Here is a 20,681-nt window from a genome sequence, read left to right as displayed (position 1 = left end):
TAGCTTGTAACGATTTTGTCCCATATTTCCTTAGCTGATTTGAGATGCATGATCTTCATAAATTCTGATTGAGTCAAAGTACTCAATAGGACAGTAACTACTTTGGCATTGAGCTCATATTGCTTTTTCTCTGCTGGATCTGTAGGAGTTGCTGATGGGAATTTGTATCCTCCTTCTACGATTCCCCAAACTTCTGCTCCAAGCGACTGTAGATATGCAGTGGTTCTTATCTTCCAGTGAGTAAAATTGTTCCCGTCAAAGACTGGTGGCCTGATGTGTGCCTCTCTTTCTGGATTAGCCATTTGATGGATCTTTTCCTTCAAGCGATCAAGCTTTCTTTGAAGGACCTGCTCTGATACCAATTGTTGGAAATAATACTGAGAGGGGGGGGGTGAATCAGTATTATCAGATCAGATAAAACTTTTCAATTTCATACTCAGAAACATATACGCGACTTCAGTTAAGTGAACCCGCGTGTACACGCGACTGTGTCTAAAGCAACTAGCGTATATGCAGAGATCTTATGATTCAGTTAATCTTATCTTCAGTAAATGCATCAGGATATTATTAAGCATATTAACAGTAAACAGATGCAGTATAACAGAATAGATCATCACACAAAAGCCACACACATGAACACCATGATATAAGGTGGAAACCCAATGTGGGTGAAAACCACCTGCTGCAATTTGTCTCTTTCTTCTTTAATGAGAAACTTCTTTTACAATGTACTGGTGCAGTCCTTTACCAGCACGCAGGCTACAACCTGCAGAGGGCTACAACCCTCTCTCGTTTTCCAACTACTTTTGGAAGGGAGCTACAACCCCCTCAGCTCTTGTACTAGCTGATCCATTTACTAGTACGTAGGTGCTGACCCTACAACCTTCAGGGACCACGTTTCATACATTTTCATACTGGATCCAAGAGTACAAAGCAAACATTACCGCAATACAATCATCAACTTATACTTGCATCATAATTCATTAAACAACCCAATACCGAATCACTGAAACCCTGTCATCAAGAACACAGAACCCAAACCAGAATCTAGAACTCTGCAACAACCACCAGAATCAACAGCAACCTGAAATATTAACACTTATCATGCATACGCTACTTCACTGTACCAAAACCGCGTGTATACGAGCTTTCTCCAAAGGCAACCCGCGTGCAGATCTAGAAATGATTACTTCTGCCTTTGCTGTCAGATCCGACCCTTGCCAAGCGTCCCGAACAGATAACCAGCAATACCAGATCTTCTCACTGCGTCAGACACACACAATCCATTCACCTTTGCCTAGTGATCTTCTCCTTATATAGCCTTAGGCCTTGTTCAATACCAAGAGCCAAAACCATAGAAACACAATACCATCAACCTCGAAACTAGGGATCAACACGTCCGTCGAGACATAATGGTCCGAAACCATAGGCACAACTTCCAAGGACTAATCGCCATGGACCAAAGGTACTTTTCCACATACACGCGCTTTTTCTGAAGCCAACCTGCGTGTACACGCGACTTGGTCTTAACAAACCTGCGTGTATGAACTTCCTTGGCAAGCTGTACTAGGATCTGTCTTCTGATTAAGTTGCCATCTCCTGTACCAACTTCTGAGCATCTGTACCAACCTCTGAGTGAGTTGCCATCAAGGACAACACTTGAATCATAATGCCAACAACCATGTGCGGAAAGCCATGCACAAAACCATAGGTAGGTTCGTCCAACCTAATATAGAGTCCAAAAAAAAAAAATTCCCTGGGGCGCTGCCCCAAACCCCATAGAGGGAGGCTACCTACCCCCCTCAAATCCCCTGGACAAGGAGGGCTACCACCCCCTCGCTGCACAATCAGCGCAACGAAGGGGGGCTCCGCCCCCCCTCTAGCCCCTTGGTTAACTATGTTTGGTAGTGGTGAAAGAATATAACACAACCCAACATTCTCCCACTTATTGTTTTCTTTCCTCAGGGGGCCACAAGAGAGCTTAGTCATTTATCCATCCTTGCAACGCCCATTTTTTCTCTACACCAAGAGAAACTCTTAGAGCTCATAGATTTTGTCAATGCATCTGCAGTATTCTTCAAAGTCTCCACCTTTACCAGCAACACCTTTTTGTCTTCTATCATATCCCTCACAAAGTGATACTGAACATCAATGTGCTTTGTCTTTGAATGATAAGCAGGGTTCTTTGCCAAGAATATTGCACTTTGGCTGTCACAGTCTATCCTTATAGCTCCCTATACTAACCCCATACTCGAACACAATCTCTCCAATCAAACTACTTCATTGCTTGCATGAGTGGCTACCATGTATTCTACCTCTGTATTTGATAATCTCACTACAGATTGTTTCTTACTCATCCAGCTAATTGCACCTCCAAATGGGTTAAACACATAACCACTTGTAGATCTTCTCTGATCTAGATCTCCAGCCCAGTGTACATCAACAAAGCCATGGATATCCAAAACTCTGTCTAATCCTGGTCTTCCTTGGTAGCACAAACCATAATCACTAGTGCCACGCAAATACCTAAAAACCTGCTTCACTGTTGTCCAATGTTCCTTTCCTGGTTTTGACATAAACCTGCTCAATACTCCCACTGCATGTGAAATGTTTGGTCTATTATAGAACATTGCATACATCAGGTTACCGACTGCACTTAGATATGGAAGACGGGACATGTCCTCTTCCTCTTCTTATGTCTTATCACACTGTTCAACAGATAACTTCACACCTACAAGAATAGGAACCTTCACCGGTTTACTATCCTACATATTAAACCTTTGTAGTATTGTCTCAACATACTTCCTCTGTTTTAACTAAAGCTTCCTCTTTGCCCAATCTCTTTTAATTTCCATGCCCAAAATATGGTTTTCAGCACTAAGATATTTTATGTTGAATTTGGAGGACAATTGGGTCTTCAAATCCTAGATAATTTCTTTGTCATTTCCAACTAGCAACATATCATCCACATACAAGACTGGATAAATAACACGGTCACCGATTAATTTAAAATACACACAGTAATCTTCTTTGCTTCTGGTGAAGCCAGTCCCAATATAAATGTATCAAATTTCTCATACCACATCCTTGGTGACTGTTTTAACCCATACAAATACTTCTTTAACTTGCATACCCATTCTTTCTGACCCTTCACCGCAAAGCCTCAAGGTTGCTTCATGTAGATCTCCTCTTCTAGATCCCCATGAAGAAATGTTGTCTTCACATCCATCTGTTCTACCTCAAAATAAAAAGCAGCAGCAACAGATAAAAGTAATATAATAGAAGCTACCTTGGCAACAGGAGAAAAAATATCACCAAAATCAATTCCCGACACCTGGGAATAACCTTTTTCTACCAACCAAGCTTTATATTTCTCCACCTTTCCTTATGCATTTGTCTTCTTCTTGAACACCCATTTGTTGCCAATGGGTTTCCATCCAACCGGCAACTCCACCAGATCCCATGCCTCATTTTTGTGCAAAGATGTGATTTCATCAACCATGGCCTCTTTCCAGAGTTTTCTATCCTCTAAATCTACTGCTTCCTTCATAGTTCTGGGATCATCATCAGTAATAGATAAAGCAAAATTTGAACAGAAAGCAGATGGAATATACATTTCGGGATGCCTTCTTTCTCGAACTGATCTTCTCACATCTGGAGTTTGTGGCTCTTCATCTTTTGATTCCTCTTCTGTTGTAGACTATGATTCTTCCTCCTTTAACTCAAACTCTATCTTCTCAGGTTCCTTTCATTGGACTTCATGTTTAATAATATATTTCACCTCTCTGAACACCACATCTCGGTTGTACACAACCTTCCTTGTTACTGGGTTCCAAAGCTTATAACCCTTTAAACCATCCTTATACCCAATAAAGATGCACTTTTTAGATTTACTATCCAACTTGGTTCTTTTCTCCTTTGGAACATGTACATATGCATCACATCCAAATACCCTCAGATGTGAAAGAGAAGGTTTCTTACTAGTCCATACCTCTTGTGGAGTCTTATCCTCTAGCGCTGATGAAGGTGATCTATTGACGAGGTAACATGTTGTCTCCACCGTCTCTGCCCATAATTCCTGTCCTAACCTGGCACCACTGAGCATGCTTCTTGCCCTTTCCATCAACATCTTGTTCATTCTTTCTGCAACTCCATTTTGCTTAGGTTTTTATGGAGTAGTCTTCTGCCATACTATACCACACTTCTTACAAAAATCTTCAAATTCCTTACTACAAAACTCTCCATCTTTATCTGTCCTCAACACCTTTATCATCTTCTCTATCTCATTTTCCACCAAAGCCTTAAATTCTTTAAACCTGTCAAAGAATTCAAATTTCTTCTTAAGGAAATATATCCATGTATTCCTTGAGAAGTCATCTATAAATGATACATAGTACAAAAACTTACCCAGTAATGGAACCTTCATAGGTCCAAACACATCACTGTGCACAAGCTCTAATATTTGTTTTTCCCTCTTACCACCAGAGGGGAACTCACCTGATTCTGCTTCCCATATACACAATTTTCACATAAATCAAAATCTAGAGAGTTATTATTCATACCTTCTACCATACCTTTACCATGAAGTATTCGAAGGCCCTTCTCTCCAATATGTCTAAGCCTTTGATGCCACAACATGGTATTCTCTCCAGAGACCACTAGATTTTCTGCTCCACTTTCAGGAACCACAGAACTGTTTCACCCATTAACAACAGTGCTACCTTGCAGCTTGTACAAAGTTCCAATCCAAACTCCCTGCATCAATAACAGTGCTCCCCGAACCATCTTGCAGGTATCCTTATCGAACACTGTTTTTACACCTGCATCGTCCATCTTGCTTACGGAAATCAGATTTCTAGCCAATGTAGGAATATGCAGAACACCCGGAAGTGTTCTAATCCTTCCACCTTGCAACTTCAACTTTACTTTTCCATGACCAACGATTCTAGCCTTCTTGTCATCCCCCAAGAATACATCACCACCATCATATTTCTCATACTCACAGAACCACTCTCTATGGGGAGTGAAGTGAAAGGATGCACCTAAGTCAATCAGCCATGCCTCATGTTCTACATGTGTACTTGAAGAAGCCAATGTACACATCCCCACCTTCATCTGAGGTGGTTTTCACCTCTACAGAAGGAGCAACATCAAATCCCTTTCCTTTGTCAAGAGCTTTAGATTTACAATCCCTTTTGTAGTGCCCTTCCCTTCAGCATTTCCAACACACCACCTTTACAGGTTTTCCTGGAGATTTAGATCTCCCTCCATATTTAACTCTCCTACTCGATGACTTATTTTTGTTTCTCTTCTGGGACCGTCCTCGTACAGGCAAGGCATCACCATTCTGGCTCTCCATATTTTTCCATCTCATCTCCTTTGTCAGCAAGGATAAGACTATTTCGTCAAACTGCAAGGCAGTTGCATTGCTACCAATTGCAACAACCAGACTATCCCACGAATCTGGTAGAGAACACAATAAACTGATGCACTTATCTTCATCTTTAATTTTAATATCAATAGATAATAACTTACTTACCATAGTATTAAATGTGTTCAAATGCTCTTTCATTGAGTCTCCATCTTTCATCCTCGGGTTATACAGTTTTTTATGTAGGAACAATTTATTCACCAAAGACTTAGATTGGTACAAAGTCGCTAACTTGTCCCACAAAGCCTTAGCCGCAGCTTCCCCTGATACATTCAACAATACTGAATCTCAGACACACAATCATATTGTGCTCTTTCCCTTCCGATCCAACTTATTCCATTCCTCATCGGACACTCCTGTTGGTTTAGTACCCGGATCTACCGCGATCCACTAATCTTTATCCACCAACAGATCCTCCATCTTGAGTTTCCATAACTCAAAACTCTGACCCTTAAATTTCTCTCTATCTTTCCATTGCTCGCCATCTTCTTTCGCCACCAGAATCGATCACGCGGATCTCCCATTGAACAGGGTCTACCACAGGCCCGAGTGAAACCCCTCAGCAACAAAGGCATCCCCTTGAAGCCAAAACAAGTCTGATACCAAATGTAGGCTTTAACCCCATACAAAAATTACCTGCATACGAATTCTAAAACATAGAAAATAAAAAATGCGAGAGCATAACACATAAAACACATATACACAAATATTTTCCCCTGGATCCCAAAACTGGGACTACCAGCTTTTATTTTTCATTATGTTCCTTTCAATGTTACAATACATATTTATACATGCCGAAGCATCCAATACCATGGACCAAAAACCATCGTGTCCAAAACCATGGACCGAAAACCATTACGTCCAAAACCATGTGCGAAAAACCATGCACAAAACCATAGGTAGGTCCACCCAACCTAATATAGGGTCCAATTTTTTTTTTCCTTGGGACGCTGCCCCCCTCTAATCCCCCGGTTAACTACGTCAGGTAGTGGTGGAAATAATATAACACAACCCAAAAATTTTTGGAGCTCTCATTCTCTTATCTCCCTCTCATACTCTTGGAAACTTATATTTTTCTTGGAGCATTCTTGGAGGAGTGTGACATATGTTTGGTTCCAATTGATGATGTCAATTAGAGTTCAGTTTAATGTCAACCCGGGAAGGTAAACTTAGAAGCGCTTATCTAAAATATATAGATTTAGAAGGATTCCTAATTTGTCCAAGATCTTAAAGTCCCCTTACAAGAACATATTCATTAAGACCTCTTTCAATAACTAATCAAACCTAGATCTAACAATTATTTCAGACATATTTTACAAGATCTCTTCCAACATTAGAACATCTAATAAGAACTTAAAAGCCTAGATCTAATAATTGTTTGAAATCTTACGGTTCTCTTACAAGAACACTTCCAAATAAGACTCTTTCAATATTTGAACATTTAACAAAAACTTGAAAACTAAAATCAAACAAAAACATAAAATAAATTATACCTAAAATAAACAAATAAGCATGCAAGTGAGGCCATGTGGGCCCTCCATAACTCCACAAGCACACCACTTCATTGGAGACTCAAATGTAGAAGCAAAATTGAAGTATGATCATTTATTTCAAAATCTCCATTACAAACCAACTCTAATATTACAACTCTAAGCTTCTAAGATTACATATTCCAAAAAATTCTAAGATTACAAAAACTTCAAGATTACAAATGGAGGAGATTGTACTCCTATTTATACAATGGGATGAGTAACAAACACATAATGATCATCCACTAATCTCTCTTTAGTTCCATAAATCTCTCAACCATCTAGACACATAACCCCCTTTTGTCCTTGATCTTCTCCATGAGGTTTATCTCTTCAAATTCGAATTTCATCATTCAAGGCCACATAAAGGTGTCTTGGAAGCGTCCTTGGCACCTACACATGTCACAAAAACAACCCACTTTCCATATATAAAGTAAAATATATTATTTTCTAATATTTAATCAAGAATTTCTCTTAAAATGCTTAAAAATAAATAATATTTGGAAAATATAAAAGAGACCCATTAATGGTGAATAATAGGGAAAATGAAGTGACATGGTGGTGAATAATGGGTGATATAATGGAAACATAGGTGAAAAATTTATGGTAATGAGTGATATTTGTATGACATTTTGAAGCCCAAACATACTCCCCAATTGAAGCTCTTGCATGTCCTGATGCAAGCTACTACAATCACTTATTTGATTTATTTCTTAGATGAGCTTCCTTTTACAAGATGTTTGGTTCTTGTGTAACAAACATCCTTCAATCATGGACTTCCTTTTAACTTTTATTTTTTTCAAAGCATTTGCATCTTTTAATGATTGGTTCTTGTGTTACAATCATTATTTACTTTGTTTAGATCAATCATTTTAAGAAGTCATTTAATATGCTCATCATTTTGTAGTAGTTTTTATTGTGGGAAGACTATGTGGGTTAAGATGTAATATGAATGAGGGAAAAAATGAAGTGTGAAATTCCCCTCTCCCCAACTGATGGTTTTTGGCAATTTTTAATGAGAAAGGGAATAGTGAAATAGTGGAATATTTTCCAAATATCATCATTTTAGCATCTAAAAAGAATTTCAAGATTAAAGGTTAGAAAACATCATACCTTACTTACCTACAAAAGTGGATGAATCATGCATGTTCAACTGCTACAATTCTGATCTGAAGCTTCTTCTGCAAGTTGTGGATGAAAGATGGATCTGTATTGTCGTATCTACTACTGGATAGTCTGATGAATCTGATGAGTCTATTGAATATGGCTGAAAATCTATAAGGCTTGGAAGGTATACAAAATATATAAGTTACATTTTCCTCCCCCAACCTTATTTATTGACTTGTCCTCAAGTCATGACAAACTGACAAAAAATGAAAGGAAATCTGCTTCATCTGCTACAAAATATGCGTCTTCAAGTCTTTGACAGTCGATGGCACAAATCTTACTATGTGATTAAATGTGCTGGTGTCGAACATAGTAAGAATTTGTTGACTTAGTGGCCATCAATGAATGCGACTAGCCAACACGAGAGCTCCCACCATTAATTCCAATGGGAGTCAAGATGCCTAACACATCTTTGTAGGTACGAATGAATTTGTCGTGGTCGAGTCACCTACAAGATCCAATGAACAAGGGATATTAATGTACTCCCATTGTTCATTGGCAAGAGTACTTGCCATTAAGGCATGCAAGCCTCTAGGTGTTTTTTAAAAAGTTAATTAGACTCTAGGACTTTGACTCAATTTAGTCTTTGGAAGACTAATTGTCGTCACAATGTAATCTTCTTAATGATCACTTTATTATCCTGTAACCTGTTAAAAAAACTTGGCAGAAAGAAAACATAAGTGTGTTCAAGAAGAATTGCGCATTTCCTTCATGATTCTTACGCAAAAATTTCATACCAAAATAAAACAGATTTAAGAAAAATCAAAGTGTTGAAATTAACTCAATTCATGATATTAGTATCAATCCATTCTTAAAAATAACCATGAAAAGTAATACTCCCTGTTTGTGTCAGATAACTCATGAAATGTGCTAGGTAAAAAGATTGACATTAGAAAGATCTGTTGTGTTCTGCATATTAGTATGTCACATAAAAGCATTCAACAGAAAGATGTTATGAGTTTAATGCCAACTTGAAGCTATCGAAACAAGATAATCATCATCTCTAGAATCCTCCAATGTTTGATAAATCGATTTTCGAAATTTGTTTCCAAGTATCCCATTTTTTATTTTCAAATCTGCGTGAATTTTGTGAATTTTTTTTAAACAACAAATTTAAAAAGAAATTATCAAAAGTAATAAATAAATGAAGACATATATTTTTTTATTTTTGAATTATTATTATTATTATTATTATTATTATTTATGTTGATTTTTTTTATTTATTTAGTTTTTTTTTTTAAACAACAAATTAAAAAACATAAATTTTTTAATTTATCATTTAAGTTGAGTTTTTTTTTGAAATGGTAAAATCAACACAATTTTATTTATTAAAAACTAATAAAGAAAAATTCTCAAAATAAACTAACTCTAAAATGAAGTTTCCAAACTCATCAACGTTTTTTTTTTTTTAATCAATGCCCAAAGAAAAGAATTACCATGTCTTTTTAAGCTCAAAATCTGCTTCACTGCTGGTGAATTGGCATGGTGAAGTGTATGATGCATTTCTGAGGCATGGACGATGTTGCTGGTGAATTGGCAACCCGCGACAGTAGATCAGTCTGGCGCACTAGCAGCGCTGCTGCTGATGAGTACGTTATAAAAGCATACAACAATCAATGCCTACTCCAAGTCACTGGTGAAAAATAGAATGTTGTGAATGAATTTTAAGAAGAGAAAAAAAATGAATTTAACTATGCCAAGGGAAAAGCTAAAACATATCATAGCACTCCACTTAAATAAAAGAGATTCCCTTGTCAAAATTGTGGTCAGAGTCCAGAAAAGGCTTCCAGATTCAACTCTTCCCTTGTCGTTGATGAACTGCGTGAGTTTCTGGCATGTTTATCTTCTGAATTTGCAGTATGTCCAGAGTTCAAGGTGTTGACATAGAAATATGAAGCCCCAAGGTCGGGAGGCTGGTCAGCTGTGCTTCTTCGGCAAGCAAGAAAACGCTTTATCAGCCCTCTTAGAAAGGGGCCATTGTATCTGGTTCATACTCCATATAATACGTTATTCCTCCCATGCATAGGCAGAAAAGTGCCACTTCAACGTTTCTTATATCTGGAAGTAGATATCTGTTCACTAAAATATACCACAATGAATCTGCAGCTCGAGGAAGCACATAAAGAGCTAATTCGTCTCGTCTGCTCTTCCTCTATAGCAAGGCAGACAAAGCAGCCATGCCTCTAGCAAACCAATACACAAGCTTATGGTCCCTTGTTAAAACCTTTCTTTGCAAGCGTCTAACTCCCTGAAATATTCCTACAAAAGCCGACAGGATTGATGTAGAGCGCACAGCCCCATTAATAGCATTCCAACATGTCTGCATGGGAGACTCCATAAACTTTTGAAGATGAAGGACAACATACGACACAAACGTCAATGAGAAATATAATGGATATGTCTTCCTGAACGTTCAATACATTGCATTGACATTATGTGCTAAACATGAGGCTGAATCCAGATGTATAACAGAACATGGAAAAATTGAAGCAGATGGATCCAATTTAAGAGACGGGGAACCCTTTCTGCTCAACAAATAAGCAGAGAGAGAGAGAGACCAGATCAAAATGCTTTGACAGCTTCACGATGGGCGTATTGGCTTTCTTGACTTTGGTTTGTAGATGCTCATTTTGAGCCAGGCAACACGTGAGGGTGCAAATCGCTCAAATCGAGCCAATAAATCTGCATGCAAAATCACTCAAATCACTCAAAATCTGCTCTACTGCCAGCGAAACCCATAATTCTCTGCACATTGATTGTAAAAACCATTTTTCTTCACGCAGTCCCCAAAATAGGGTCTCGAAGAACCGTGATTCCCTCTCAAACCATTAGGAATTCAAGCAAACGATTTTTGGGTTATGTAACTAATTCTATTTTGGAAAAAACCCATGTCTTCGTTTGTCCATATTTGTCTTGGTTTGATCACAAACCGCTTTTTAAAACTGACGTTTTCAGGGGTTGCGTATGGATTGCTTGTAAGATAGATTTGCGTGGGAACCTTATCTGGTCAGTGGTGTCGATTTGGTTGAATTATAATCATCAGTATGGATCGATCGAGTTTTTTTCAGAGAGAGCATTTGGAACCAACAAACCCATGAGACTCATGACATTGACTACATAGAAATATTTGAAGGTGTAATTGTATGTTCAGTAGTGATGTTGCTAGAGTATTTTTTAGCAGAGAGTGATATGTAACCAGTATGATGCATTCTTGCAAAGCCAATGCATGTCTAATAGAAAGATGGGACGTAAGTGTAGAAATGCATTTGAGTGACCTAGGAAGATTCTTGTTTCAATGGATATATATTTATGTTGTATATGGCACAGGAACGATAGATTTAAATCGAGAGGCCAGAACTAGAGAATATGATAAAAAAAAAATTGCAAAATCAAATATGTACATTAATAATTCCATTGATTTATTTCAATATGATGTGAATTTAGTTTGAATAGAAAATTGTTGCAGCAGATCGATATCAGAATCTTGCAAATTTCTATAGAATGCGCAGCTCAATTTTCCAGCAAAAGTAATTTTTTTTTTTTGAAATAAATCAATAGATTTTCTGATCTTCCTGATCGCACGAAGCGCAGGAAGAGAGCATAATAATCTCTTGATTTTTTTTATTTATGTAGGCTAGCGTGGATGGATAAAACACAATTAAGATTTGCGACAAAACCTTGCATTATCTACACTCTTTCTGCAATGTCACGGGGGCGTTTAGACTCTCAAAAGACAAGGCTTTCCGATAATCAAGCTCCTAGTTCACTCGTGATACAGAAACAAGACATAGAGATGTAAAGATGTGCCACTGAATTTATTCATGATGATTTATTTTTTGAAAACAAGACTAAAAACTTCTAATGATAATGACTTCTAATGAGATCTCATTTTATTTATTTATATATTTTTTCTATTCTACATTAACTAGAAACATTTTTTATTTTCTAAGTAAAAGAATGCTTCCAGTGAAGCCTTCTACGAATTAAAAGTTTGAACATGCTCACATCACGATTTAAAATTTTTACGTTATGTTTTACACGTATGTGAGTAACCTGTCTTAGAGTTGGCTCAAGGTTATTGTCCTTGCTCTCCAAGAAGTACCTGTTCAACATTGTCAAAGTCCTCATCCGTAGATGGATTAGTGAGAAATGGGGGGTTTTAAATAAAAACTGAATTTAAATTAACTATGTACGAAAATAAAAAATGCTCCAAACTTTGAACTCCTTTATGAACCTGCTGTCACCAAGTTCCACAAATTAGTCCATAAAAACAAATGCATAAAATAATTACTAAATCCTTCTAGTTGCACTTCCCCGGCAACGACGCCAAAATGTTTGGTTCCAATTGATGATGTCAATTAGAGTTCAATTTAATGTCAACCCGGGAAGGTAAACTTAGAAGCGCTTATCTAAAATATATAGATTTAGAAGGATTCCTAATTTGTCCAAGATCTTAAAGTCCCCTTACAAGAACATATTCATTAAGACCTCTTTCAATAACTAATCAAACCTAGATCTAACAATTGTTTGAGATCTATGGTTCTCTTACAAGAACATATTTTACAAGATCTCTTCCAACATTAGAACATCTAATAAGAACTTAAAAGCCTAGATCTAATAATTGTTTGAAATCTTACGGTTCTCTTACAAGAACACTTTCAAATAAGACTCTTCCAATATTAGAACATTTAACAAAAACTTGAAAACTGAAATCAAACAAAAACATAAAATAAATTATACCTAAAATAAACAAATAAGCATGCAAGTGAGGCCATGGGGGCCCTCCATAACTCCACAAGCACACCACTTCAATGGAGACTCAAATGTAGAAGCAAAATTGAAGTATGATCCTTTATTTCAAAATCTCCATTACAAACCAACTCTAAGATTACAACTCTAAGCTTCTAAGATTACATACTCCAAAATTCTAAGATTACAAAAACTTCAAGATTACAAATGGAGGAGATTGTACTCCTATTTATACAATGGGATGAGTAACAAACTCATAATGATCATCCACTAATCTCTCTTTAGTTCCATAAATCTCTCAACCATCTAGACACATAACCCCCTTTTGTCCTTGATCTTCTCCATGAGGTTTATCTCTTCAAATTCGAATTTGATCATTCAAGGCCACATAAAGGTGTCTTGGAAGCTTCCTTGGCACCTACACATGTCACAAAAATAGCCCACTTTCCATATATAAAGTAAAATATATTATTTTCTAATATTTAATCAAGAATTTCTCTTAAAAATGCTTAAAAATAAATAATATTTGGAAAATATAAAAGAGACCCATTAATGGTGAATAATAGGGAAAATGAAGTGACATGGTGGTGAATAATGGGTGATATAATGGAAACATAGGTGAAAAATGTATGGTAATGAGTGATATTTGTATGACATTTTTAAGCCCAAACAACATACTTTGGATCTAGAGAAAGAAGGCAAAGGAAAAGTAGGAAAGCGCAAGAGGACATCAAGATAAGTGGCTACAATGAATTTTTCTTGCAAGTATCGAGTTACATGTATAATTTACTTACTAGTTTTGGCATGCATGGCATAGGCATGTGGTTATTTGGTTATGATTTGTCATTGGCATGGAGGATTGCATGGATTGACAATTATTTTTCTAGCCTTTCCATTTCCTGGATAGTCATAGTGTTGTGGGTTTTACTTTTGTTTTCTGGTTGTTTTTCTTGTGCCTTTGGTTGTGGGTTCAAATATTAGTTCCTAGAAGCCCTGGTTGGAAAAACACTCTGGAAGCCCTGTAACAACTTGGGTTTAGTTACTAGTCCTGGAAGCCTTGGTTATACAAATGCTCTGGAAGCCCTTGGTGGGTTGAGTTACTAGTCTTGGAAGCCTTGGTTGGACAAATTCTTTGGAATCCCGGCGACAACTCTGGATTGAGTTACTATTTCTAGAAGCCCTAGTTGGAACAAATGCTCTAGAGCCCTGGATAGCTTGGATAGAGACCAATCTGGTGATGGTTAGTGATGTCCAATTGTGAGGTGGAATCACTTGTTTAGGGTTTATGTGTTTTGGCCTTGGGAATCCCTAGATGATTTTGATTGATTTTTTTTACGAGATCCCACATTCATGCTTGGAGTATGGCATAGGGGTGACTGGCTGAAAGAAAGATTTGGTTCAACCTAGTCTATGGTCGAGTGGTTCGTGGAAGTCCCATACCTAATCAACTTATGAAATCATCAATAAGAGCTATTCCTCCTTGGTATTTTATCGGTAAATATACTTATTTATATGTGGCTTATATGGTTGTTATATCCTTGATATTTTTTTTGGTTATATGTTGGTTATGAGTGAGTTATATGACAATGAAAATGTATGGCTCTCATCATGTTTTGGTTAATCCTTGAATGTATATTGAATATATGGATTAATAGATGCTAATGCAGTTATTATGATGAGGCAACAATGCTTCTTAGTGATTCTCAGATAAGTGGGAGACCCTTATGCTCAAATATGTTGTTTAAACCTATAGAATGCGTATTTGTGACGTGTTTGACAAAATGTATGTAATGGATAGTAGGGGCCCATTCAAGGCCTTTTTCAAGAATTTGCATTTGTATCATTGTTTTATGTTACTTTTCATTTCTTGAAGTTTCCTAGAATTCTAGGTAGTGGCTTGAGTCCTCGCCCTGAAAAAGTGGCATGAAATATGGAGTTGCTACCACAGAACTACCTGGAAAAGTCCCCAGTCATAGGCATGCCTTTTGGTGGGAGCAACTAGTGGTTCCCAATCACATGCATGCCCATGTCAAGGGAGCGACTTAAGATTTAATGTAGCAAAATATCAATTTGTCTTAGGCTTGGTCATCTGGATGGGTTGGATGGCTCCTGGGGTTTCTATTGCATGTGTAGAAGGTCGAGTCAGCTGTGTTCCATCGGTTCCACTTCCTTAACTGATACATAGGGAGTCAAATTATATCATAGTAACTCTTCATCACATGTTTACCCTAGTTGGTTGGTTACTTGGGTAAATGTGGAAGGAGGGTGTTACATAGTGGTATTAAAACTTGGTTCCATTCTTCTTGAGTAATGTTTGGTTTTTGTTTCCCTTGGATGAAGGTGTTGTCATGTGTACATGTCAGTTGCATATAGGTCCTTTTGCTTGTGGTCTATGTGCTTGTTGTGTATGCATGAGATTGGTCATGATTGTAGTGGTGTCGCCATGTGAAAATCGATGTTGTAATTGTTGAATGTATTTATTGTGAGTTTATGACTGTCATGCATCAATTATGTGTGTTAGTGCTTATATGTTGTTATACATACATTGGATGGATGATTGTCATTGTGCACGAAGTCATGGTATGTGGTTATCATGGTCATGCATGGATAACTGGATAATGGCTGAAAATATGCTTATATGTTGATCTGATTATGTTTATTTATGTATCATGCTAATTTGGTTGGCCTTGTAGATGGGACATCCTCCCTAAAATATACTAAGGTACGCTAGTTTGTTTATGATTTTGTTTAGCTGACATGATATACCTTGTGGGAAGAAGAAAACAAACATGACTAGCAAGATGGTAGACTACAAAGATTCTCCCTATGAATTAGATGAGCAGTGTGGTGTTGGAAACTCTTCTAACTTAGCAGACACACCGAGGAGTTTGAAGTAAGAAATAAGAAGTTTAAAAGCAGATAATGATAGAATCATATAGGAACAGGAGAAACAAGCAAACGTAAATGCAAGAATTCTTTAGAGTGTGTCAAAACTGTAGATACAAGGACCACTTAAGATTAGCTATGGGCAAGAGGATAGTACTAATGGGGCCTATGGTGGAAGACCCCATAGTGGGCACATGTTAGATAGAGATGACACTATTTGGGATGGAATGTTCTTCGATACATTGGATAGGAGGTGTGATGGACACATGCACTATTCTAGTTCTGGTTCTAACAAGTATCATGGTTATCATCATTATCATCCTTACAGGAGGAGTGATAGGGGATATTTTTCAGATGAGTTCAAGAAATCAAAGCGACCTACATTCGATGGGGAAATGAAGAAAACATAGGATGCGGAAGCATGGTTTCTTGGAACGAATAAGTTCTTCAGATTGCATGATTACTCAGAGAACATGAAGAGAATAATATCTACATTCAGTCTTAAAGGTTAAACAAATATCTGGCGGGAAGTTGTAAATAACATCAGAGATATTTATGAGAAGAAGTTGACTTGGAGTGAATTTGAGAGACTATTCAGGAAGAAGTATCTATCAAAGAGATACTATGATGACAGGGAAAAAGAGTTTTATGAGCTAAATATGGGATCTATGATTGATGAGGAGTACACTAGTAGGTTATTAGAGTTATTGAGGTATGTGCCCTACCTCAAGGAGGAGAAAGCAAAGATTCATAGATTCATCAATGGGTTTCCAATAGAATTCAAAGATAGGATTGAGGTTGATTAGCCTAAATCATTGGAGGAAGCCATCCAGAAGCTAAAACAATGTTATGAACTATCAAAGCATAGATCTGAGACTAAACCAAACTAGAAATGTAATACAAGGAATAAAGGGAAATGAGATAAGAAGTGAGCAAGGCCTCAAGACACAGGTAACAAAGATAATGTAACATCACACAATAAGTTCAATCCATTTGACAAAGGGTAGGGATTTGAGTTTGAGGAACAAAAAAAGGGTGTAGTTTCGAAGCCTATATAATGTTGGACTTGTGGAAAAGATAATTGTAGGAGAGATTTCCACAACATCAGTGTGGTAGAGCATGGATCTACATTGCTCAGGAAGCACAAATAGTGGGGGATGTTGGACAAAGTGCTCCTCAGATCTATGCAGTGTTGGATAACAAGAAGGAAGATCACCAGACGTCTATTATCGAGATGGACAGCAATAGTTGTTATCAAGTTGTCTCTATTTTTATTGACCCTATATCTAATTATAGTTATGTTAATCCTGACCTAGTGGATAAGTGTGGTTTTAATAAATAAGTGCATGTATAATCTTGGTTAGTACAATTGGATATAAGTACAAAGAAGTGATTTCATCATTGGGTAAGATCATGTACAATTGTGTTGAATGGCATGTCTACATCTGAACATTTGAATTTATTTTTGTTGGGTTCATACAACATGCTTTTTGGTATGGACTGGTTGTATCTCCATAGGACCAAGGTGGAATGTAATGACAAATCTATTGAGTGCTTGGATGACAATGGAGAACATAGATTCTTGTAGGGTAAGAAGAAGGAAACATTAGTTAGAATGGTGACATCTATATAGGTGAAGCGTAGTCAGAGGAAAGGGTGTGTGTTATTTGAGGTACATATTTCTAGTGATAAAGGTAAGGATGTTGTGGATGCAGATGTTTTGAGTAGGTACCTAGTTTTACAATAGTTTCAGGATGTATTTCCCGTAGATATTTCGGAGTTTCTACCTCACGGGGAAGTGGATATTTCTATTGAGTTGGTACCAGGGGTAGCACCAGCATCAAAAGCACCATACATGATGAGCACTGCAGAGTTGGTAGAGCTGAATTTGAAGTTGAAGGAAATAATTGACAAGGGATACATTAGGCCAAGTGTATCACCATGGGGTGCACCGACCTTGTTTGTGAAGAAGAATGATGGTACTATGAGGTTGCCAAGGATTGATGATTTTTTTGATCAGTTGAAGGGAGTAGTGGTTTTCTCGAAGATTGATCTGAGATCAGGATATCATCAGGTACACATTAAAGAAGATGGCATTCACAAGACAACTTTCCAGACTAGGTACAGACATTATGAGTTTATTGTAGTTCCATTTGGTTTGACTAATTCTCGAACTACTTTTATGTGTTTGATGAATGGTGTGTTGTGTCCTTATATGGACAAGTTTTTTATTGTATTTATTGATGATATATTGGTATATTATAAGAATGAGGAAGAGCATGCCGAACATTTAGCAGTAGTGAGGAGATTTCTAAGAGGATCAGATCTATGTTAAGCTTAGAAAATTCAGTTTCTTTTGGACAAAGGTACATTACATGGGGCATGTTGCTGTAGATCTAGAGAAGATAAGGGATATCATGGAATGAGCAACTCCTAGGAATATGGATGAGGTAAGATCATTTATGGGGTTAGTAGGTTACTACAGGAGGTTCATCAAGAACTTATCTCAAATTTCATATCCTATCATGTCATTGCAGCTAAAAGGTAAAAAAATTGAATGTAAAGAATAATGTGCAATAAGTTTGAGCAGTTGAAACAGTTGTTGACAAATGCTCCAATGCTAGAGATATCAAATCTGGACAAAGAGTTTGTGGTATGCACAGATGCTTGTGAGAGAGGACTTGATGGATTTCTTATGTAGGAAGGAATGGTACTATGTTATGAATCACAAAAATTGAATGAGCATGAGAAAAATTATCCAACACATGAGCTTGAGTTGGAAGCAATCATCCATGCATTGAGGGTGTGGAGGCACTATCTTCTTGACAGGTGGTTCATATTGATGAATGATCACAATAGATTTAGGTATCTACTTGACAAACCGAATTTGAACGTTGGGTAAGCTAGATGGTTGGCCATGATCAATGAGTTTGACTTTGAGATCAAGTACATTAAAGGTAAATAGAACATGGTTTCAAATTCTCTTAGCGGACAGATACAGGTGAACCACATAGCATCTATGAGTTCTTATGGAACAGATTTACAGGCTCAGATCTCATAGGAAGGTTAGCAGGATAACAGGTACATGGAACTCAGGCATATATTACAACATAGTATGGGTACAGGGATAGGTACATGTAGAGGCACAAGTGTAGGTATAGGTGCACAGGATGTGGACTATCGTCTCTCTGCAGATGGCTTGTTCATATTTAGGGATTGGATATATGTTTCAAATGAAAGCGAGCTCAAGAATCTTCTCTTGAGAGATTTTCATGCCAAACTATATTTAGGTCACCCAAGGTATCAGAAGAAATTGACAGCAGTGAAGACGTTCTATTACTGGCCAAACTTTAAGAAATAAGTGGCAGAGTTCATCACGAGATGCTTGGATTTTCAATAGGTAAAGGCAGAGCGTAAGCATCCAAGTGCGTTACTAAAACTGACCTCAATTCCAAAGTGGAAATGGGAGGTCATTTCGATGGACTTCATTACAGGTTTTTTAAGGACATCTAGACAACATGACTCGATTATGGTTGTGGTTGATAGGTTAAAAAAGGTAGCACATTTCATTCCAGTGAAGTCTATTTATTCAGCCAATGATTTAGTACAGGTTTTCATTAGGTATGTGATGAGGTCTCATGGTGTTTGAAAGAAGATTATGTTAGACAGGGATGCTAAGTTTACTTCTAGGTTCTGGAAAGAGTTATTTATAGGTTTGGGTATAGAGTTGGCCTTCAGCACAACTTACCATCCACAGATAGATGGAAAGACAGAGAGGGTCAACAGGATATTGGAGGATATGTTGAGGATGTATGTGATGCATCAACAATGAATGTGGGAAGAGTATGCTCCACTGGTAGAGTTTTCTTACAACAATGGGTATTAAAATTCTTTGAGGATGATTTCGTTCGAGGCACTCTATGGTTGGAGTTGTAATACTCCTATTAGTTGGAGTGATACAATTAATAGAGTATTGATAGGACCATATATCTTGGTAGAAATGGATCAGGAAATGCAGGTAATCAAGAAAAATCTAAACACAACATAGGATAGAAAGAAGAGTTATGCATATCAAAACAGGATGTTTAAGGAGTTTCAGGTTCGAGAACAGGTGTACTTGCGCTTCAAGCTTAAGAAGAGTTTCTTATGGATTGGATCATGTGCCAAGCTGGCACCTTAGTTTTGTGGACCTTTCAAGATTCTTGAAAGGATTGGACCACTAGCCTGTTGATTTTCACTACCTCTGAAAGTGAATTTCCATGATGTTTTCCATGTATGATTTCTTAAAAGTATGTTAAAGATGTTCATCATGTGATTGACTAGCCTATATTGCAGGTGGAGCCAGAAGGATAATTCCAGCTAGAACCTCAGTGTATATTGCAGAGAAAGACACTCATGCTTCAGAACCAAGAAACTAGGCAAGATAAAGTGCAGTGGAAGAACTTTGGGCCCGATGAAGCTACATGGGAGATGGCCAATTAGATGTCAGTTGTGCATCATTCTCTACTCATTGGTGGAATGAGTGTCCTTGATATATGTCTTTGATATATGCTTGGTATGATTTTTTGGGTATATGTACATATGTATATGGATGTAAATACCACCACGAGTTGTGTTATAAAACTCCAATAAGTAGTATGGGTGTCATGTCATTATGGTTGTCATGTTGGTTTTCTTCTCAACAGGTTGATCATTGTAAATACTGCAACAAGCTAAGTTATAAATCTCCATGGGAAGTGTGTTTTGATTTCAACAGTCTTGTTGGTTGTAGGTGTCATTGAAAATCAAGGATAGTGTTACTCCCCAAGGGGGAATGTTTTGTAATAGCCCTAGTAAAAAATCCATGTAAAAATTAATAAAGAAAAAATAAGACCTTGGTCATGGGAGACGTATTCCAAGATGAATGTTGGGAAAAACAT

At 37.3% G+C, this 20,681-nt stretch overlaps 1 pseudogene; it reads right to left on the bottom strand.

Moving 5' to 3' along the window:
- Positions 1-9,802: 9,802 nt before the first annotated feature.
- The window catches only part of LOC149211991 (uncharacterized), a 101,995-nt pseudogene continuing 91,116 nt past the window's right edge, over positions 9,803-20,681 (bottom strand).

This window comes from Pinus tabuliformis, chromosome 1_1 (genome assembly GCF_031772625.1).
Source record: "Pinus tabuliformis cultivar Carrire ecotype Pingquan chromosome 1_1, CPIR1, whole genome shotgun sequence".
Classification (NCBI taxonomy): Eukaryota; Viridiplantae; Streptophyta; class Pinopsida; order Pinales; family Pinaceae; genus Pinus; species Pinus tabuliformis.
Note: the sequence above shows the minus strand (reverse complement) of the source record. Positions and strands in the feature narration are given on the sequence as shown.